The 23554-nt window shown below is 41.1% G+C and overlaps 1 protein-coding gene across 2 annotated transcripts in view; it reads right to left on the bottom strand.

The window, feature by feature from the left end:
- DAB1 (DAB adaptor protein 1) overlaps window positions 1–23554 on the bottom strand; it is a 1098018-nt gene that overhangs the window by 557113 nt on the left and 517351 nt on the right. For both annotated transcript variants that reach the window (XM_057310634.1, XM_048220365.2), the window contains one exon: window positions 18574–18647. The gene's annotated coding sequence lies outside the window, so the exon portion shown is untranslated. The remainder of the gene's footprint in view (window positions 1–18573; window positions 18648–23554) is intronic.

Genomic DNA, 23554 nt, shown 5'->3' with positions numbered 1-23554 from the left:
TCATAGAAACTTCCACCACCAAACAGTCTCAAATCTTCCGAAACGCTGCCTGGGTATTCAGGATGGTGCTGTACAGAGACCTCAAGGACCTGAAAAAACCTGAACTGATTTGGAAAGACCTGACCCGCCAGAGGGAGGCCTTCTAGATCCACCGTGGCAAAGAGAAATTGTCATAGCATTACTAATGTTGAGGTTTTCCTTTAAAAATTTACATTAAGCCTCCTTGGAGTTCAAATGAAATGCAATCCCATGATAATACTCAGAGCTTAATGCTCATAACATTTCAGAATAAAAAAAATCAGGTCTGTGTTTACTTTGTGCTTATTAAACAGAAAAAAGATGAAAGGAGCAAATAGAAGAAAGACAACCAAGATTATTTCCAATTTCTCGAGATATCCCTTCCACCTGGATGCTTTGATGATGGCATAACGGAGAGCAAAGTCTGGGGTTACACGAAGCTCAAAAACAGGAGGGGAAACCGCACTCACTTCTGTCATCCAGATGTTTCATTTGTAAGGTAACAAACAGCGAAAGGATCAGGTATCAGAGGAACTGAATTTGGATTTAAACTGTCTTAATTTTCATAGGCCTGCACAATCATAGAGTGGGAAGACCTCGAGAGAGTCATCTGGAACTTGTGTAAATTTCAAAACTCCCTGTCTTGGTTATTTTTAAGAATGATGGAAGAGGAAATTTTATCACCTGCCACAAGAGTCCATTCTGGTGTTCACCAACGCTCACCTCAGAAAAACGCCTCTTAGAGCTAAGTGTTTGTGCTGGGAAAAAAATGCAGGTCAATTGTTTCACCCAAAGGGCAGATAATATGGAGTCTGTTTATATAAAAGTGACTGGGTAACTTACTGAATGAGAGACAGTAGAAGGTACTCTGACTTTGGAGTCTAAACAACTGGGTTCAAATGTCAGTACCGGCACTTGCTAGCTGTCTGATGTCAGCCTCACTACCTCACTTACTTGAGCACCATTTTCCCCATTTGGACGATGGAGCCCTAGCCTCCAAGCACGCTGGGTACTCCAGTAAGGAGCAAGTAGGGAATACCAAGTTGTGGTATGACAGTAGTACACTGTGAGATTTTTAAGTACGGAAATATCCATGTATTTGTTGGTGTGCTCTTTTAATTTAAAAAAATCTGAAATTTGAGTTATTAATATCTGGAGAGCAAGATCAATGGTTCAATTATTCAAATTCTGCGAGAAGACAAGTCTAGACAGCTCCAGGCCTGTGTGAATAGCAATAAGCAACTACATTGCGGTCTTGCGAGGCTCTTATTGAAGGAATAATTATTAGTGCACTTCAAAGAAAAGAATTTCTGAAAAGTAGAATATGAATGTGATGGTATGGAAATGAGCACAGGTCCTCCTGCATCAGATTTACCAAATATCTACAATGGAAATGCAGAAGAGGGAGACAAATCACCTATTTGCTTTGGCAGGGGTGGGTCTGGGGTGGGCCATGCAGCTCCTTATCGACACAAAACCTAGTGTTTGTTGGGGTGGGCAGGGGAGAAGGAGTTGTTCAAATAAGAATTCCTCTGTAAACATCACATGAGAGATATAATTATTTGGAGATGAAATTTGGATTAAAATATTTAGGGTTAGGCCCTAAGTATCCCCGTCACTACTCTTCTGACTGGTCAGAAAATCACCAGAAAGAGCTTTTCAGCAAGAAAAGCTTGCACCAAAATATGTTTTCAACCCAACGATGTCATTGACCAACTTTATTTTTTAACTAGCACATACTCAAAAAGAGCAAACAATATTTTCATTTTCAACTTTCATAATTGATTAGATTTTCCCGAGTTATCTGCTTTTTAGTGTACATTTTGAATATTTACCTTAATGAATTTTTATTTGCCAGTAAGTTCTATTATAGCTGGAATGTTTATCTTTTGTACATTTACATTTTCCCCAACGTTTGTAACATATTTATATGTTTTTGTATTTAAAGTGCATTAAATAATTTAGTTTCTTTGAGCTTTTTATTTTATAAATCCTGTGCACTTTCAAAATAAAATATTGATAGTATGTAAAATAAATACTGAAATAACAGAATTATTATCTTGCTGCACCATTGTAATCACTAAAATGGAGTTAGCCATTCTGAAATTAATATGACATTAGGCAGGGAAATGTATTGGGACTCAAAGGAGGGTATCAACAGCCCAAATCAGCAGAAGCAAAAGGGATCTGACTTTTCTCTCCCTCAAGACTGGTACCTTCCCTGCTTAGTGTTAGCAGGATATAGGGCCTTCGGGTAGACTGTACTCAGTAGCATCAGGAGAGCAGTCAGATTTATTGATCAGGGAAGTGGGACAGTGTGATGTCAGGTATGGCAAATATTCCATATATTCCAAATATTTCAAATACTTCTAAGGGGACAACTTGCAGGGATAGGAGATGATGGTCTGGAAGTAAATGGGAAATGGGAGGGCCAGGCACCCAACTCTACCTAAATTGCAGACCTGCTTTAAGGATTAAATAGTAGGTCAGCTCAGAGGGCTCCACATTACACACCAGGAATTGTTATAAGAGTGGTTAAATGTAGTGTTGCATAGCTGTGGAACTCAGCGCAAATTATTTAACCTCGTGTGACTCAATGTTCTCATCTGTACAATGGTGTTAACAACAGGGCACACTGAACTCACACAATGGTGAAGAGAATTATGTGATTAATACATGTCAAGGGTTTAGAATCATCCCTAGTACATGGTAAGAGTTCAGGATGCTATATGCCTCTCAAAGTGATTATTAGTATTATCATCTTAAACCTAAGAGCTCAGCATATCTCAAGTGAGAGAGTGGTAAAATGAGTTTTAAAAATTATAACATTTAGGGGCACCTGGGTAGCGCAGTCGTTAAAGCGTCTGCCTTCGGCTCAGGGCGTGATCCCAGCGTACCGGGATCAAGTCCCACATCGGGCTCCTCCGCTATGAGCCTGCTTCTTCCTCTCCCACTCCCCCTGCTGTGTTCCCTCCTCGCTGGCTGTCTCTCTGTCACATAAATAAAATCTTAAAAAAAAAAAAATTATAACATTTAACTGGTATTTTAAAAACAGAATTTTATAACCATAATACAAAACATCAGTTGAAAATATTAATTTATAAAAATATAAAATGTAATACAATTCTAGTACAAATTATTAGCAGGTAAGTTACTAAAAATAAGCTGTTATTAAAAAAAAAAAAAAAAAGCCAGAAAAGTAAATCTTCTCTTAATGGTATTTGTGCATAACTTGGTGTGGGTTTAGCATGAGGGACTTCCAGTTTAACATGGGATTAGCACAGCAGAGGGGAGATTTCAGAGTACTCTAGGAGCCTGGAACCAAAAGGACGGGTGGTGGGTACTTAGCAGACTGGAGGAAGTTAAGACCCAAGTGTCTAGGGTGGGATGGGTAGGGGGCTTGAATACCAACAATACCCATCAATTCACCCAGGGGAGTCAGCACCTGGAAGGGAGAGGCAAAGGAAGGTGGGGGCAGAGCTGAAACAGTGGAGAAGAAAACTGGATGGGCGGGGGGGGTGACAGAAAGGAAAATGAATTCTTAATTACAGTAAGAGGAAGCCAAGAGGTAATGCCTGAAATTAACAGCAACAGAAGTGTGCTATTTAGAAATACGGAGCTAAAGAGCAGCAGCAGAAGCTAAAATGATGGGTCTCAGAGTGGTGGGTGTGTAGAACCTGGGGGATTGCTATTTTTCAACAGGACTTATAGTGCTCTTTGCTTTAAATGTATTACATGACTCATTCTTTAAAAATTAAAGCAAATAGAATACATTTGATTAAACAATACTTATTATTATGGTCTGTTAGATAAGAGTACAGATACGATCAAAATAGGAAAGGTTAGTCATAAGCTTTTCCTAAAGCAGACAACAGTGACCCAGTAAAGGCGCTCTACCTGTATGTTTTACAGTTAAAATACTGTTCCCTACACCAGGCTCAAAACCGTGTACCATGCATGCCAGGAACCGAGTCCCCCAGTCAAACTCTTCGTCTCTTCTGTTGTGGGTGCAGCCAAGGAACAAGCTCTGGAGCAGCTGTGTCCTCGTGGGGCAAGGACCGGCCTAGGGATGGGGTGGAGTGGCGAAGGGACACTTTCCTCATACAGGGGTTGTCCAATCTGAGCCTGCATCAGAATCACCTAGAGGGCCTGCGAAAACAGGTGCAGTGCTGGGAACCTTCCCCAGAGTTTCTGCTTTAGCGGGTCTGGGGCAGAGCCTAAGAACTTGCATTTCTAACAAGTTCCCAGATGATGCTGATGCCATAGGTCCTGGGACAAAACTTGAAGAACCACTGGCCCAATACCAGAGAGCCAGTGTGTTATCAAGGGCAGGCTACATAGGACAGGCTGAGGGAAGAAGCCTGATCCTGGAAAGGGGTTTGAATAGGCTTTGTGCTATGAGGGGAGGGACAGAGTGAAGAATCTAGGTGCCCTATATATTTCTAAGGCTGGCATTGTGATGTCTTTTAATAATCTTTCTAGTGCAGCCCAACACTCCACTTTAAAGAAATGTCTGATTCTCACAATCCTAATAATATGTGCCCAGAATAGAGCCTACCGTTGAAAGTCTGAAAAATAGATTCAATTATCCTTCTCCACTATTGACCTAAGCTGTGCCATTAGAGGCAGCAAGAGAGGTTGCGTGAATCACACATACATTTTCCTAGGTATCTGAGAAGAAAGAGAATCGGTACAGAGCAGCAGACCTCATCTGGAAGAGATAATAGAGATAATGGGTTTTTTTTTTTCAAGATTTATTTATTTGAGAGAGAGAGAGAGAGAGCACAAGAGTGGGGGGAGGGGCAGAGGGAGAGAGAATTCCAAGCAGACTCCTCACTGAGCGCAGAGCCTGATGTACAGCTCCATCCCATGACCCTGAGATCATGACCTGAGCCAAAATCAAGAGTTAGATGCTTAAAGGACTGAGCCACCCAGGTGTCCTGAGATGATGCTTTCTTTTAAAAATGATTAGGCCATATAACATTTGTCAATATTTTTAATCAACATATCGATTTGCTTTATCAGTCAAAGCTTTCTGTTTCACAAGGGTCTACTGAGATCGGAATTGCAAATACAAACTTAAGGCGTGTCACAGCTAGGGCATTCTGGACCTGGGCTAATTGAGGCAGTTTGTGCATAAAGGCAGAGAAAGGGAAAGTAAGGACTGCCCAGCCCAACACCAGCATTTTGAGGGAGATGGCTAGCTGTTGACAGTCTGACTTTTAGGTCAGTGGGGTGAGACCCTGTATACGTTAACAAGAGCTTTTGTTATCTCATCTGCAAATTAAGGATTATAGTGGTCCATACATCACAGTTAGCATAGCAACTGGTACATGGTCTTGTGCTAAAAGGATATGAACTATAATAAAAGATTAAAAACAAGCTCTTTGAAGCCAGATTAGGGTTCACACCTTGGCTGTCACTTAGTAGTGGTTCCCTTGGGCAACTTATTGAAACTTTCTAAGGTGTAATTGTGTTAAAATAGGGATAATAATAGATAATCTTTTAGGATTAGTCCAAGGATGAAATGAAAGCTAGTATAATAGTATGCATATCCCTTGGCAATATTAAGCACTTGGCAAATGAAATTATCACTACATATATAAAATCTAACTCTTATGAATATTAGTTTTCCTCATCTGTGAAAAGAGAACAAATATCTCCCCCATCCTCTTCCAGGTTTTGCTGAAAGAAGATAATGAATGTGAACAAAATTTCTACTCGTCCATTCACTCATTCAACAAGTGTTTATTGTGCATCTTTTATGTGCCCAGACTATTCTGAGCGCCAGTAATATACTTGGAAACAAACAAGGATAAAATTCCTACCTTCATGGAGCTTATATTTCTGCCACTAGAGTGGAGGAGGGACAGAGGAGTATGCAAATAAATATATGAGGTCAGGTAATGGAAAAGCTTTAGGGAGAAGTAGGTGAGGTGAAGAGGATGGGGATGAGGTGTGGCAGCCGTGCTCCATTTTCAAAAGATGGCCAAGGAAGAAATAGCCAATAAGGGGTATTTGAACAGAGGCATGAAGGACACCAAGGGGGATTCAGGCAGGTGTCTGGAGGACAGTCCAGGGGTGGTGACAGTCTAATACCCCTGGGATAGGAGCTTGTCGGAGGTGTTCAAGATGCTGCAAGGAGCCCAGTTTGGCTGCAGCAGCTGAGGGAGATGGGGTGAGTACGCCCTGGATCACTTAGGAATTTATAGGCCATGTGTGTGGACTCAGTTGTGTCCCTTCAAATTCATACGTGAAAGCCCCAATGCTCAGTGTGATGATATTAGGAGATAGGGCCTTTCTGGAGGTAATTAAGGTTAAATGAGGTCATAAGTGTCGGCCCTAATCTAATAGGACTGATGTCCTTATAAGAAGGGCTATATCTGTGTGTGTACAGAGAGGAAGTACCATGTGAGGACATAGAGAGAAGGCAGCCATCCACAAGCCAGGAAGAGAGCTCTCATCAGAAACCAAATAGCCAACACCTTGATCTTAGACTTCTCACCTCCAGCACTGCGCGAAAAGAACGGTCTATTGTTGAAGCCACCCAGCCTGAGGTATTTTGCTATGGCAGCCCCAGGAAACTAAAAACCACGCAAAGACTTCGAGAAGGGCAGCCATTAGCAGGCTTTAAGTAAGGACGGGATGTTTGAAAGGACACTTCTGCTTGGGTGTGTTAAAGAGGAGGGCACGGCTGAAAGCTAAGAAATGAAGTAGGAGGTTATTACAATAATCCAGGGAAATTATGGTAGGGGCTCACACCAGGGCGGTAGCAGGAGAGAATGGTAAGAAGGGGCTCAGTTCTGAACAGAAGGTGAAGGTTGAGCCAGCACAGTGTGCTTGTGGATGGGATATGGAGTAGGAAACAAGGGGAGGGTGGTGTCAATGGTGACTCCAGGGCTTTTGGCTGAGCGCCTGGAAGACTGGAGTCGTCATGCACTAAGATGTGGAAGGCTGTGGAAGGAGTAGCTGGGTGGATGACCAGAGTTTGATTCTTTATTCCTGACACTGGAGTTGCCTCCCCAACATCCAGTGGAAATGTTTGGGGGCGCAGATGGAATCATGAGTCCTAAGTTCAGGAGAGTAAGAGGGTTGGAGATAGAAATGTGGAAAACATTAGCATATGCATGGCATTTGAAGCCATGAGACAGCATGATAAAATTTCTAAATAATAAAATGTTAAATATTTATAAGGATATGCATAAGTGAGTTGGGGTTTGGTATCTTTTAGTATTCAGTGTCTTTACAGCGATCCCACTTATAGTCTTTCTCCTCTGTACTCTACTACTAACATATCATGCCACTATAAAATGGGATAAGAGGGGGCGCCTGGGTGGCTCAATTGGCTAAGCATCTGCCTTCAGCTCAGGTCATGATCTTAGGGTCCTGGGATTGAGTCCCGCATTGGGCTCCTCACTCAGAGGGGATCCTACTTCTCCCTCTCTCTCTCCTTCTGTGTTCTCTCTCTCTCTCTCTCTCAAATAAATAAATAAATAAAATCTTGGAAAAAAAAAAAAAACGGGGTAAGAGGAGACATCTTCTCTCTGTCAGTCCTCTGCAAATTGAATATTTTACTCTTTCCATAAATTACAGGGACGTCCCAGTTGCCAAATCTATTGATAGGTTTGCTTATCAGCTATTCCACACTTAACTATGTGTTGAGTACTGTGCTAGTAACTGGGGAAACAATAAAAAAGATTCACCAGCTTCAGTGAGTCATGCATTTTCAACACAGTGTGATAAGGGTGATGACAGAGATATGCACAGGGACTTTTGGAATCCTTGGGGAGGGGGGCCTAAACGGCCTGCTGGAGCCAGCAAAGGCTTCCGAGAGGAGGTGCCATCTGGTATGAATCTGAGGCAAAGGGTTGTAATATGCAGGGGGTGTGCAGGGGTGAGCGAAGTTGCAGGGCCAGCCTGAACACCAGCACAGAGAGGAAAGGGCAGGTCGGTGTGTGTTAGAACAACAGGCAGATCAGCGGGTTGGGGATAACAGGAGATGCAGAGGTGATAAACATAGGATGCTGGGACTTCAAATCCCTACGTCTTCAAATTCCTTCCTATGGAACAAGGGGTTAAATTCTACCTTGGAGGGAGGAGGATGGGAGGGGCTACTGAATGGTTTTAACAGGGGAAGTGTTTACAAATTAGTAATGGGTGTCAGAGTCATTTAAGGAAATACCCTCGAAGAGGGGGAAATTTTTGTATATGAAAGAATCTTCATGTATTACCAACAAAAGTGAAATATTGCAAGGAAATCGACCTTCAGCAATACGAAATAACTAAATGAATTATGGTGGATCCACCCAATAATAGTCCATTTACTCAATGGAATATTATTCAGTCATTTAAAGTGACAGATATGAACAGTATCTTGCACCATAAGAAATGCTTATGATATTAGTGAAACAAACAAACCAGGCTTTATATTTAATCGTATAATCTGATGACAGTCATATAAAATATATCTACATGAAGACTGGGAGAAACTCACCCAAATGATGGATCATGGTTATTTTTTGTTTGTTTTTTCTCTTACTTCTAAACATGTAGTATGTTTAGATTAGTTTTAAAATTAAAATTAATGAACATATAAACAATCGAAAAGTTGCTTACAAAAGCATGACATTTTGTTATTTTCATTAATAAAAACAATCTATCACGTGTGATAACTTTATTAGAGTTAAATGAGGAGATAAAACTCAGTGTTTGTATAATTTTCTTTTTATGCAGTACAGGTTTTCTGCCGTCCTGGGTGAGGAGTGTCAGAGACATGGCTGGGAACTGCTGAGAAAGCACGTCCTCTGAGAGGGGGAGCCAGCCACCACTCTGCTCCAGACTGCGGCACACAAACCATTCCTTTTTTGGTGCTCTCAGTCTGGCACAAATACTGTTCTCATTGCAACTCAGCTTAGTTTTGCCCTCATCTCAATAATCTGCCACGCTGAAGGGAGGGGGGTGACAGGTCAGGACCGTCTCCCATTTTCTGATCCATAGGGATTAAAGATACAGCTCATGCTCTGGAGGACTCCGCCTAGTCCCTGAGGAAGACACCAAAGCAGGCTGGGAATGGGCCTCTGGAAGAGGTCTAAAGAACAGGCAGGAGTCCACCACAATGTAAAAGCAGGATATGGCATTCCAGGTAGAAGAAAATCATTGCATGCTCCTGCATGTGTGTGTGTGTGTGTGTCTGTTAAAAGGTGGGAATGGCAGAGAGAGAAGATTCTACAGATGAATTTGGCAAGTTAGGACAGGGCCAGATTATAAAGACCTTTAAAGTCTCCATTAAGGCACTTATCCAATTCCACTCTGCAAAACGGAGCCACTGACAAGTTTTCAGCAGAGGAGTGCCCTTTTTATATCTATAGTTAGCAGGATACTCGGAGGGTGATGCCAAAGAGGGTTTGGACGGAGTGAGAATAAAGGCTGAGTACTTAAGATGCTCGATGCTCATAAGACAATGTGACCTTGGACAAAGGCAATGGCAGCTGGGAGTCATGCTTTCATTGAAGAAATACCTTCCAAGCATCTGCTATGGGCTACGCGTTGTGCTAAGCACTGGAGATCTACAGCACAAGGGGAGACAGACAGGTCCCTGCCCTCATGGAGCCTATAGTGTAATGCATTGGAGAGGGAAGGAAATGTTTCAGTATATTTCAGAGACAGAATCAACAGGTACTTTCAACACTCCCTTCAGTGCTGAAAGGATGAACTCTACAAAGTCCCACAGAAATCACACTGGATAGGCCATCTTTCCAAAGCCTACAACATTCATTCTCCTAATTGCAGATAAAAGAAAGTCACCATAAACACACTGGAAAAGACAGGTACGGGGGACATGGGCTTTCTCCTGGGCATGTAAGGTCTGACATTCTTGGTTTGAGTATTTCCATCAAGGGCCACAGTAGAGTTTACAGAAGCATGAGAAAGGACAGAGTAGAAGCTTGTGGGCAGAAGAAGAATGGAGAAGCAGTCACATGAGTTTCAGACTCAGCTCTGCATAGCATTTGCTATGTGATTTAACACAAGTTACTCTCTCGCTTGGGGACTCAAGTTCCTCATTTGTCAAAAAGGAAACTGAAATAGATAATCTCTGAGATCCCTTCTAGTCCTAGAATGTCTTAATTCCATTTTATTTTTCTTAAAACTTCTAAATGAACGAGAGTGTTTCCAGGGATGTAATATACTCTTATTCACGTTTTTTATTTAACTGTATGGCACCAACTCACGTTTCTATAATTATTTATACTTTACCAAATATTTTCACATGTATATTACCACTTGCTCATCAGTCACCTCTGACTCCCATTTTTACAGGTGAGGGGATTTGCAGCTGCACAAGCAAGAGAGGAGGGAGACACAGGAAACCAAGTCCACACAGACAAGTGGCAAAGTGAACATTAAGTCAGGCTTTTAGTTCCAAAGTGGTTCTTTTATCCACTTCAAAAAGCTCGATGCATTAACCCGAGAGCCTATTCCCCTGTTCTAATCAATCCATGTTTAGGATTTAACAACTCAAACAGGATATTAGGTAAGTCAAATAGGTTCAGCACCAAGAATTCACTAAAAGAGAAGAATGACTACATTTTATTGAACCTAATTTGTAAGCCATCTGGAAGCATTACGGTAATCTTCAATGGAACACCCAGAACTAGTGTCCCCAGCTAAGAGACGCTGATAAATAAAGACACCGGCATTTCAGGAACATTAAAGCCGCATGTTAAACAAGAAAGGTGAAAAATCTAGAGGCACACAAGCTCTGGGTGGTCTTTTTATTTCTCCTGGTAATGTTCACAGGAGGATACATGCTTGGCCTCAACAAAATTGGCTGTCAAATAAAATTCCAAAAGAAATTTCCTTTGAGAGAATCATCTTGCAGCAAATTTAGACACTCTCACAATATTTGGTGCCTAGGTAGGTTAATCCTGATGACTCCCTTTCAAACTCATTCCTGGCATTAGTGAGTTTCACGAAACTCTGAATGTGAGTCTTAATTTTCTCATCCCTAGACATGAAAAGAATTTCTTCTAAGGTTGCTACAGGGGCAAAACTAGCAAAATGAGATCTGAGGGGAGAGGTAGGGTAAGTGGGGTAGGGTGAGTTCACTGTAGAAGAACCAGCCAGCAGAGTTTTCTGCTTTACCTAAGACTTGATCTCATTCCCTCTCCGAACATTCTGACATTCTTACACTTTGGCTACAGTCTGGCTTCCCTGTGGATGTATCCCAAAGTTTAGTGGTGTAACTCTCTTCCAGTTCCCTCTCTGTGTGGTTCGGTCCCACACGTATGTGGGATCATCCCAGATGATCTCTCCAGAATACATGTGTCAGGCCCATTTGTCTACCATCTGTTCAGAAGAGATCTTATGAAAGTCTATTTGTACCCACATTTTCTTCTCTACCTTATTCTCATTATCCATCACCCCTCCTTCTCTCCAAATCTTTAGGGAGCATCTACTCAATTGCAGGCTCTGAAGCTTTGGGGAATAGTGGGCAGATCACAGATTTCAGCCAGACAGGTCTGGGTTCAGTGATCTCTTTTTTTTTAATTCTTAGAGTTAGATGCTAGAAATAAAGATTTGGAAAAAAATCAAAAATCAAAAAAACCATGGACCTGGTACCACAGAACATAAAGAGTAAGAAAAGAATGCAAACAGACAAGTATGTACACCATCTTAAGTGATTTCATAAAGAATTTCCCCATTCCCCAAAGGATGCAGACATGTCCACACAGGATTGTTGCTGGTCTTCTTCCCCCAAGGGAAACTGATTCTCTAACCCTTAGGTGTTTACTCTGGTGTAGCCTGTCCCAAGCAGTGGGGGCCTGAGTTGACCAGATGCCCAGGCAGACCTCATTATGTTTTCTTATGCCACTCTGAAATAACAAGATCCCCTTCCATAGGCCTCTCTCTATTCTAGTTCCTTGTTTAGCCCTCTTGGTCTGTGCTTATTATATATCCACTCCCTCCCTCAAGCCCCGATCTTCTCTTCTCAACCCTCGGTGTCTTCTGGTTCAAATTCATTTTCTCCCCAACACTAAAAATAAGAATCCTCATGTTACAACTCCATCCGTTGCCTGGAGATAACATTCAGCTCTTCACACACAGGCAGACCTCCTCCAGCTGTGCCAATTTAATCCTGTTCTGTTGCTTCGTTCATTGTGAATAGGATACCTTTGGCAGGAAAGGTGTTATGAACATCAACATGTTAAATCTCCAGTAAAGTAATTCTCCTGGGCATTTTTTCCATTTCATTTTGTCCAGGATGCTGTCATGATGTCTACTGATTTTTCTAGACTTTCCCCTTGAGTTCCTTGGCAATTCATTAATACATGTACCCATCCAACAAGCACTTTCTTGAGGACCCACCATGTGCCAGTCATGGCGCTATAGCACTCCTTTGATCCTTGTGAGAAGGCAGGGGGTGTGTGTGCGAGTGTGTGTGTGCACACATGTGCACACATGCAGAGAGGGGGAGGGTAAGCCTGCTATTTCTTCAAGTTCAGCTGTTGTGCAATGATAAATGTGTGCAGGAGAGCAGGGTGAGGGTTGGCCACAAATGTGGCTTTCAGCTGTCACACACAGCCTCCACATCTTTATCTGACAGCCATACACCTGCCAATTACAGATTTTTCTAACCAGGTTGTGAGCTCATAATTGGTTGCCACATTGCAGTGAAGAATACGATGGTCATCTGTCCTACTCACATGGAAAACCTCCTCTGCCAGAGAGCACAGAGAGGCTCTTTCTTTGAATGGACATCTACATTATCCATTCATAACAGTTTCATTTGTATGTTCTTGGTTTCATCCCTTGGTTATGTCACTTTTTAAAACTCCCTTCATTATAACTCTGAGTTCCTTTTTGCAGTCATCTCAATAATAGGTTGTTCTGTCCTGTTCTACTTTTTGCATTTGATTTTTATTAGTTTTAAACTCTAATGTTTAACGTTTAAATGCTTTCTTTAAATGTTTTCTCCTTTTTGGCCACCTCTGTAATATTTTTTATAAGTGATTTTGATATATATATCTATCTTAAAAGGAAACACTGTTCACTCAATTTCTTCAACCTAAATCTTCAAGAAACAATTTAGGCAAAAAGTTACCATGGAAGACCCTGAATAGTATAAGAATTTAGGTTAGGACTGTTTCAAGGTATTTATTTTCATTAAAAAATAAGAGTGTCCTGATTTGCTACTGTCTTGTGAATTTTATGGTTCAACATCTGATCGTAATTGGCATTTCCTAACCTAGGTGCGAGTTAATCTGAGACTGGGGAAACAGACATCAAGAATAAAGGGCCTCAAACATGCAGAGCAGCTCAGGGATCACTGGACTCACAGGGGGCCCGAGAACTGGCAGGTTAGCTCTTAGTAGACTTCTTTTATAGCTGAAGAAACGAGGCCCTCAGAAGCTACATAACAAGCAGAAGCGGTCAGCCCTCTGTGGTGGCAGAAGACAAGCACAGATGTTTTGATTCTAAATTCTGTGCTTCTCTCCCACTGTGTCACACTGTGTCTTGTAAACATTCAGAATCAAGGTGTTGTCTTCACAGGGCATGAGGAGGATGAAGAGGAGATGGGTCTGGGGAAATGGAATGGCTAGGAGAGCCACTCTAGTATGTTCATATTTATAGGGTTAATTTCATGAAGAGTCTGGTTCTGAAGCTTCCAAAGGTGAGAAACCAGAGAGAAAAAACTTTAGTGGGTGAGGCCACAGCAATGTGTTTATGCAAGCATCTTGGGTTGAGAGGGGCAGAAATCCTAAGGAGAAAGTGAGATATACCCTGGGCTGAAAAACAACATTTGTGGCTTACAAATTTAATTTCTTTTGTGTCATATCACAGAAAGAGGAATGGTAGCTGGGAGGTAGAACAGGAATGGGCTGCTCTGTGGAGTGGAGAGTTCCCCATTATAGAAGCTTTTGAGCTACTGTATCAGGTGGGGATCAACCACAGATGCAGAAACAAGCACTGGTAGATCGACACACACACCCAAACCCATATGTAATCTTCCAGCGCTTGGTTCTGCTCCTCTGATAAATACTATATATATATATATAGGATATATACTATTTATAATACTATATATATGCAAAATAAATATATATGTATTATTTATTTAAAGAGGAATTTGACCTTAAGCAATTGTGGGAACTGGTTAAGCAGTCTGTATGTCTGTTGAATCACGTCTGATGCTGGAGCCTGAAGTCCACTGAGTAGGCAGTTAGGAAGGCAGGATGGACATAAATAATGGGGAGGGTCAGGAGCAACCTGGAACCCATAAGCATGTGCTGAAACTCCATGAAAACTAACTGGAACCTTGGCTTTCACTGCTTCCCAGCTTGCCAATGTGGATGACCTACTGCAGCCAGGGCCTTTTCTCAAGTAGCTAAACACGCATCTGGATGAGGAGTTGGAGAAATTGGAGATGGATCAGGGAAAAGGGAGAGCAGGTGAGGGCCCGGATACAGCTTTGTGCCAACTAGGTGAGTCAGCAGACCGGCAATAGCACGTGCGCTGCAGGGTGGCTGCGGCTTCCCTTCTGTCCTCCAATCTACCAAGAATATCCGCCATGTTCCACCCTAACTGGAAACATACAGGAAACTGAATTCTGAGTAAGGCAATTCAATTTAGACACACTGGCATAGTACAAACCACTGTACTATCTGGAAGGAATACTGTCTCTGGGGCAGGGTAGACTTAGATGCTCTCCAGATGCCCAGCAGAAGTTCAGGGAGCCCAACAGGCCTTCTGACTGTTTGGTACCAGGTCACTGTCTGGCCAGGGAAAGCTTCCTGTGCACCCACACATTTAGCTGCTTTCAATGCCTTCATCACTAGGGATGTCCATTTTCTAAGCCCAGCCAAAGAATGGGAGAGTGTCTTTCTAGCATCTCCCTTCCTTATTGCCTAAGATCAACACATTTGCTTTTTCCATTTCAAGGATTTATATATATCCTTATATATTGTTATAAGCAACATCAGCTAACATTCATTGACAATATATAATGTGCCAGACTCTCTCACATTCACTCTCTCATTAAATTCTTATAACAATCTTGTATGAAAAGTATTATTGTTACCTTAATTTTATTAATGTGAAAATTAAGCTTAAAGAAATGGATTTGCTCAGTGTTAGACAGCTGTTACATGTTGGAGCAGAGATTCCAATCGAAGACATTCAGCTTTGGAAAGCAACAGGACCACCATCAAAAATACCAGATACAGAAAGCTGCCATGTGGTTAAGAACTCATTCAAAGTTTTTACAGTTGAACCCACTGGTCTCAAGAATCTCCTATGTCCAACTAAGTTGAAGGATGTGTGATTTTTATCAGAAGAGGAAAAGTTGAAGGGTAAATAGAATGTGAGAAAATAAAACAAACAAGGAGGCAAATAGGAGGCACCAAAGAGATGAATTCACAAAGGAAGATAAAACGGAGGAAGACTAGTGTGAAAAAATTTTCCTATCTTATTACTATCTCACTAGGATGACATGAAGGCTGTAAATGAATTCAAATGGACACAATGTAGTTAACACAATAAATAGAAAGTCAATAGCTCAGTTATGTCAATTGGTAGCTTTCAAGCAATTTTAAAAGTTAGGTGGCATAAAAGCTCCAAAGAACAATAAGGAATGGGGACAGTAGCTTTAGCAAGTATTCAGAACTGGGTCCCTGGGGATGCCTTCTGTGCATGCTCCGGACGGGTCACTACAGGGCTGGCTAATGAAAATAGGTAGGCAGTCCTTCAAGTCTACTTCCAGGAGACAACAACAGCACAGAAGCCTTGGAAAATCACTGAGCGCATGCTGGGGTACAAAACTCTGGTTGCCGAGGAAATGTAACAGGACAAGTGTGCCGCTCTCAAACCAGCATCTGCAATGTGCAGCTGAGCGGCTCTAGTTCCATGTGGCTGGGAGCTGCTGCTCGGTGCAATGCCCGGCCTCAAACCCCTGCTCACCCAGCACAGCGCTGCTCATCCTCTGAGGCACCCTCGCTCTCAGCACCGACCCCAACATTGCTCTTCTGGGCTTCTGTCTGGTCTGTATGATCATTGTTTACCTCTCAGAGCTCCCTGAGTTCTGCATTTTCCCACATTTCTATTAAGGACATTACTAGCACCTTGGGAACGCTCCACGGCTTAGTCACTGAGCTGCTCCTTCTTCAAAGTGCACACCCCCCCGCCCCCCAACTATGTGAAAGCCTGGAATTCCTTCCTTTCCAAGGCCTCTCAAAGTTCTCTGTTCTTCTCTGTCTTCACTAACCCTGCCCTAGTTTATCTTCTCATCATCCCTTTCTAGGAACAGACGAATAATCTTCAAACATCTCTTCCACCACCTTCAATGCATGATCTGCCTTTGCTGCAAAGGGACAGGACTTTCTTGAATTGGAGGCATGGTACTTAGGGCTGCTCCCAGAGGTGAGCATCCTGGGCTCCAACTCCCTCCAAAGCTATACTTCAATTTTTTTTTTTTTTTTAACACCATGTGAATGTTTTTTTTTTTTTTTTCCCCAAAGCAGTGTTTCCTTCTTTGGCCTGGTGATTCACCTTTCCCAAATGAACGAGCCAGAAGAATTCTGCAGAGCCCTTCAACTTTCACCCACATAGGAACACAGATCACTGAGCATCCTCAATGTGTAAAAATAAGACTTTTAAAACAACAAAACATACCAATTGGTGATATGGCTACCACACACCTACATAGTTCCACCCTTCAAAGCTCTTTTGGATACACTGTCCTTGACAAACACAGAAGATGGATGTTATTGTTCCCATTGTATAAATAACACAACAGAGGCTTGGAGCATCATGATGGCTTGTGCCGTATCTCACAGCTGGTTAGTAGCAGAGTTCAAGAATAAAACTGTGACTTCCCAGTCTCGGTAAGGCACACATCTGAGAAAGCTTTTACTCCATTATTCGGAGTGTTTACTGATTTTAAACTTTTAAGTCATCACATGTCTATATATTTTCAACCTCTGTCTATAGGCAGAATGCATTAGAGAGATTTATTAGACAGGCAATCTAGAAAAGATGACTGTTTTCAGAAGCTACTGCTCCCCAGTTCTCCTTAGGTAGAAAACCTTAATTTGTCTTTCCAAATTCACTCCACCTCAGAGAATAGCTTTCTGGATGGAAAAGCAATAATAAAAGACCAAACTCAGTCCAGCTGCAAATGATCAGCGTCTTCTCTCCATTGTGGTAAATTACAGGCTTCCCTCAGGTCCGCGGCTGCTTACGTACCTGGTGAGCTGGTCTGAATAACCTGGCCAACTACCCGGGAGAGAGCTCCCTGCTATCGCAGCCCCCATTTCTCATTTGACTCTACTCATTAGAGGAGGCTGGGGCGCAAGCCAGGTTAACATGTCAATAACTCACCAAGGAAATGCAAAAATTGACAGCTGAGGAATCCCAGCTCCCAGCCTTCTCCACTACACAAGCCCTCCCAGCACAGGTTTCTCAGCCTCCTTGCCAGGTCACTTAAATGAGTAGTGACATTTGAGTCCCTGAGAGTAATTAATTTCCTCTGTCTCCAATAGCACCTCATATTTTTAATGATTTTTTACAAGTCTCAGATCCTCCAGCTTCCCCGTTCCCTCCCGAGTCCCGTTGTTCCCCAAGGTTCCATAACAAATAGCTCCCACTCCTATTTGCCTTGCAAACTCACATAAACTGGAAATGATAAATACATTATCTGGGCTTTTTAACGGACCATTGTTTAATTTTCTATGCTTGTCTGGTTGGGGAAGAGATGAATATTACCTTGTGGAGAATAAGATTTCTATTCCATGTAAGGGGGGTTGGGGGGTACTCTATGGCAGGAAAGCAACACTCTGTTCATCCTAATAGGCAGTGCTAATTAAAAGTGTTCAGAAGGGACATCCATCTACCAGTCTGTGATTCATTCAGCATTATCCCTGGTAAACAAGAAATAGATACTGCAATGAATGCTACTAATTTGTCAAAAGAATAGGCATTTTCAATTGTGCCTTCTTGGCTCCCTGTATGAAGTACAGATTTCAGTGTCGCCATCATTTAAAAGTTTAGGACCTCAAAATAATAGCACTTGCTCCTTAAGCTTGTAAATCTCCAAGTCTGTTTTCTATGTAGAAACATTTATTTTACATATGGTTTGACTTCAGTTTCAACAACAGAGAATGGTTCCTGCTGCTGCTAAATATATGAAAACAGAGGGCATTTGGGGAGAGCTAATATAGTCATGTTTAAAATCAAGCCAATTTCAAGACCACCTACTGGTAGAGGCAGAAAATCCAGACAGGAAAACTTGAAACTCCTAATGACGCTTGCTAGGTGCTTAAAGAAAAGAAGAGAGAGAATCGATATTCCCTTTCTCTAACCACTAACACAAAGCAGCTAGGAGAAAAGCCACCCCAAGCAGCTATTCCCAAAGGCTCCACGAACCCTCTAGGGGGTTTTAAGGAAGAACACCAAGCACAAAAGCCATCACTTGAAGAGTACTCAGAGACATTGTGAGCCATCTTCCCAGAGAGGAAGATTTTTCTAATACCAGAAAGTCGACCAGCCTCAAATATTTACCTTTGTGTTGTGCAAAAGAGTCTCTCAGTCATGAAGATCTAGAGCCAGGGTTCACCACCATGTCTTGCTGGATGCTGAAAACAAAACAAGATGTTTAAAAAAGTAAACAATTATTTAATGGTCTTGTTTTTCTTCCTTCTCTTTCATTCAAGAAACATTTACTAACTTCTTACCGTATGCCAGGCACTGGAAATACAGAGGTGGATAAAACAAACACACCACCACTAGCAAAAGAAATCAACAAAGACAGCCCATGTTAAGCACTCCGCAAGAGGGGGCACATGATGCCTCTAAGTGATGAGGGAACAGAAGGCTGGCTGAAGACAAGGCAGAAGCTGACACCCTGCAAACACCGCCCCCCCCAACAATGTATGCAACATTCCTCTGCACTCATGGCTGCCCTAAAACTAAGGAAAGGAAGAAAACAAATGATTAACTGACATAGATCACAATCCTGGGAGGCCTGAGTCTCCCTCAGTTTACGCATGTCCCAGTGATTTACAAGGAAGAAACTTTCTTATCAATAGCCTAACTTCCAGAGACCCATAATTCTGTTTCCTGAAGTCCTAACATTACCATCCTCCCCATAAAATTGAGGGAAGCTAAGGCAGAAGGAAATGTAAATAAAATGGAATTTCTTTCCGGACCTGCAGCCCACTGATAAGGACACGTGATAGGAGGAAAGTAACATTTTCCAGGGAAGCTCCCAACTATCGTACTATTAACACCTTCTAGAGGGGTCAAGGACCTTAACTTGACAATAGCAAGGCCTCCAGTGTCCTGTGAGTCTTCTTTGACATATGAAAGTGCTTTCTCAGCCTCCCTTTTTCCTCACCTCCCCCAGCCCCATGGTATATAATCAGCTCTCACAACCCGGGACAGCAGCTCTTTCTGCCCACGGGTCCTGTCCCCGTGCTTTAATAAATCATTTTGCACCAAAGATGCCTCAAGAATTCTTTCTTGGTCGTCGGCTCCGGACTCCACCCCACTGAACCTCACCTATATTCTACGACCTCATTATAAGGACAGGATATATGTGTGTGTGTCTCTGGGTGTCTCTTCCTTGGGAAAGTGTACACATTCAGATGCATATCTACACATACACAGAAGTGTGCAGGAATTTTTTAAAAAATTTTTATTTATTTATTTGAGAGACAGAGAGCATGAGAGGGGGGAGGGCTAAAGGGAGAAGCAGACTTCTCGCTGAGCAGGGATCCTGATGCTGGGCTCGATCCCGGGACTCTGGGATAACGACCTGAGCCAAAGGCAAACACTTAACCGACTGAGCCACCTTGGTGCCCTCTGTGTAGGAATTTTTAAAGAACTTCTCCAATTTGTAATTCATCTGACTCTCTTAAAGGCTTGAGCTCTTGCCTTGAGATCAGTAAAGAAGAGGGCACTGGAGAAAATGTCAAGAGTCTTAAAAGTGATCATACTCTTTAATCTGTAATTTACCTTCAGGACTCCTTCTCAAGGAAACAATCATGAATGCAGGCCAATATTTATGCACAGAGATTATCACCACAATCTTATTCATAAGAGGAAAACAACCAATGATAAAGCGAATGTTAGTATTTCTACATGGAAGAATATTATGCACGTATAAATATAATTTAAAATTTTTTCAGGATATGAGAAAATATGTATAATATAATAAAATTATAAAATTTGGGTACATCTGTGTAGAAGTTGGTCTTAAAAAATATACCAACTGTTAACAGCGGCTCTCTGTAGCATGATTGTAGGTTATTTTTCTCTTGTCTTTATGCTTTCCAAGTTTTCTACAAAGATTATGCATTATTTTCTATACAGTAAATAAATGTACAAATAGAAGTTTCAGGTGCAACATCACCATTTCTGTCTCACTTCTCCTGCGTGCCCCTATTAAATGGGGGACTCCATGCTCTCCAGCACCAATTCCAATCTTCAGGTAACTCTGCACTGGGATTGTCCATTTCTACCTCTATCTCTCTCTAGCCTTCGTAACCCTTATTTCCCGGGAACATAGCCCAGAGGGGAGTTCATGGTCACCACTTAATGTCTGCTGCATAAAAGAATGAATGAGTGAATGAATGAATGAAAGAATGAATACTTAATAAATGGAACTGACTTGACGAAAATTACATTAAGAAAAGTATTCATTCAAAATAATTGGTGACAATAAAAGTTAAGTTCCATTTGAATTCACAAAAGATAGAAGAAGATGGAAAGCAGAGAGAGAATCATTTTTCAGGGAAGACAGTGAAACTGAAAAAAAAAAAAAAAGAAAAAGAGCCTATGGTTAAAAAAAAAAAAAAGAAGAGGGAGAGAGAGAAACTCAACATAATGGAATATCACAGCCTACTGATCTTCCAATATATTCCAAGACCAAGAATCTGCTTAAGGCAGGAATATTTATCTAGTAACAACATCCCATTATGGCAACTATTTTACATGTTTGGACTTACATATACATACACTAAGTAGATACTTGTTATAAGTTTTAATCAGCAACGGCTGGTTGACTCCCTACTGAAAGAAAACAAAAGCTAAAGGATAGATTATTGTAATGTTTTACACAAATTCAATTTAGTTTATTCATAAAACTAGTGAAATAGACCCAGGATATTAAGTTTCAGTTATATTTTTCTGGAGGTAGATCTGGTTTAAATCTTCTCTCTCCTTTAAGAGATGGAAAATCTTGGGCAGGTTATTTGACCTCTGTCAGGCTCAGTTTTCTTATATATAAAATGGGATAATAACAACATCAACCTGGTAGGGTTATTGTAGGAAACAAATAAAATGAGAGAAAGCATGGCATTCAAAAAATTCAAGCTCATGCTGTTTACATCAGAAGCTGGAGCTCTTAACATGTACCTGTCTTCCATTTTATCATGTGCCTTGGCGTATGTTGAACACTGCACAAATATGATCTCATTTCATCCTCAGAACAGTTGTTATGAGGAGGTACTATTTTTCCACTTTATAATCTTTTTTATTTCTGTAATATTGGTAGTACTGTCCCCTCTTTCATTCCTGATTTTAGTTATTTGAGTCGCCTCTTTTTTCTTAATCAATCTAGCTAAAAGTTTGCAAGTTTTGTTGATCTTTTTGAAGGCCAACTCTCGGTTTTGTTGCTTTCCTCCATTTTTTTTTAATTTAAATTCAATTAGCCAACATATAGTACCTCATTAGTTTCAGATGTAGAGTTGAGTAATTCATCAGTTGCATATAACACCCACTGCTCATCATATCACGTGCCTTCTTTAATGCCCATCACCCAGTTACACCATCCCCCCACTCCCCTCCCCTCCGGCAACCATCAGCTTGTTTCCTATAGTTAAGGGTCTCTCATGGTTTGTCTCCCTCTCTGGGAAGATTTCTTTTTTTTTTTTTAGTTTCTATTTTATCTCATTTTTCCACTTTGAAGATGAGAAAACTGATGCCCAATTTTAAATAGTTATTAAGTATCTGAATCAAGATTCAAACCTCGAACGTCAGGTTCCAAAGCCTAATCTCATTAAGTGTTATGAAAAGAAGGTACTGAATCTGGGTTTGCATCCAGTCATGATTAACAACAAAATTCAGTTTACAATTCTTCTATGTCACACCATATTATTTGATATTCTACGGCTTGAACTTTATTCCCTGCCAGTCACACTTAAGTACCCTCCTATTTCTTTTCTTATTAAATATTTCAAGCATGAAGTTGAGTATAGACATAATTATAACCAAAACTTACGTACTGCCACCCAGCCCGGTCAGATATTACCATTCTGTCATATTTGCTTCAGATATTTTCTTTTAAAAATAAACATTATAAATATAAGCAAGTTAGCCCATGAATTCCTTCCTAATTCCACAAAAATAACTATACTCCTAAATTTCCACATGTTTTTCTGCTTCTAATATATGCTTGCACCCACAAAAAACATACAACATTTTACATGTTTTAAAACTTTGTTTAAATGTTTTCCCACTGTAGGCATCCGTCTGAAGATTATTTTCCTAAATATGTTTTAAAGATTTTGCCACTTTGATAGAAATGGCTTAGATTCTTTCATTCTAACATTAAGATAATATTTTATACGTTTATATTCTGACTTAGTCATTCATATGAATGAACATTTGGGCTATTTCCAAACTGTGCAAAAAGGAGTAATGCTGCAGGGGACATTGTTGACCTCCTTGGACACATACATGTGAGCTTCCTCTGTGGTGTACGCACCTTCAAAGTTATTAACACGTGGCTCTACAAAGTGGCAGTAGCAATTCATATGAATCCAGCATGAGTTCATAGCATCCCCAACATTTGGTATTGCCAGAATTTAAAATTTTTCCAAAATGATGGATATAAAATGTCTTATATTTTAACATGGATTTCTCTAATTACTAGTGAGATTGAACATTCCTGTATTATTTTATTTTATATTTTTCTATCAGGTTTCTTCTGCTTTTACGTATGCCCATGTTTTTCTACTGAGTTGTTAGAGGAGGGAGATCACACACCCTCAGCAAAGAGGAAAGCAGAATGCCTAGTGTGTCATATGGTCCTACGCGTCACAGGAAAAGCAGAAGCAGAGGGCGTCCTGAAGAGCACAGAGGTGGGACCTCAAGTTCAAACGAGGTAGTTAGGGAAGACTTTACCCGGAAGGTGACATTTACCAAAGTCCTAAAATTGGTGTGGGCATAAGCCATGGAAAGAAATGACAAAATGGTAAAATGATAATACTTAATCAAAATACGTAGTGGTGCCTAGGGATGTGTTAATAATCATGTTCTCTGCTAATCTGCATGCTTTGGATGCTACTCTCTCGCAGTTGCACATCTTCCAACTATTTATCCTGGCCCGAAGCTTGTCTTTGTATTTTGTTTAAAATAACATATAAAACTTTTAAAATTTTAGTGTAATCAACTATATTAGTACTTCCCTTTAAGGTAGGTGTGGGGTTTTTTTGTTTGTTTTTTGTTTTTTTGTTTATTCAGTACATCCTTTCCTACT

The sequence above is a fragment of the Ursus arctos genome, unplaced genomic scaffold (genome assembly GCF_023065955.2).
Source record: "Ursus arctos isolate Adak ecotype North America unplaced genomic scaffold, UrsArc2.0 scaffold_12, whole genome shotgun sequence".
Classification (NCBI taxonomy): domain Eukaryota; kingdom Metazoa; phylum Chordata; class Mammalia; order Carnivora; family Ursidae; genus Ursus; species Ursus arctos.
The sequence above is the reverse complement of the archived record's forward strand: the minus strand, read 5'-3'. Positions and strand labels throughout refer to the sequence as shown.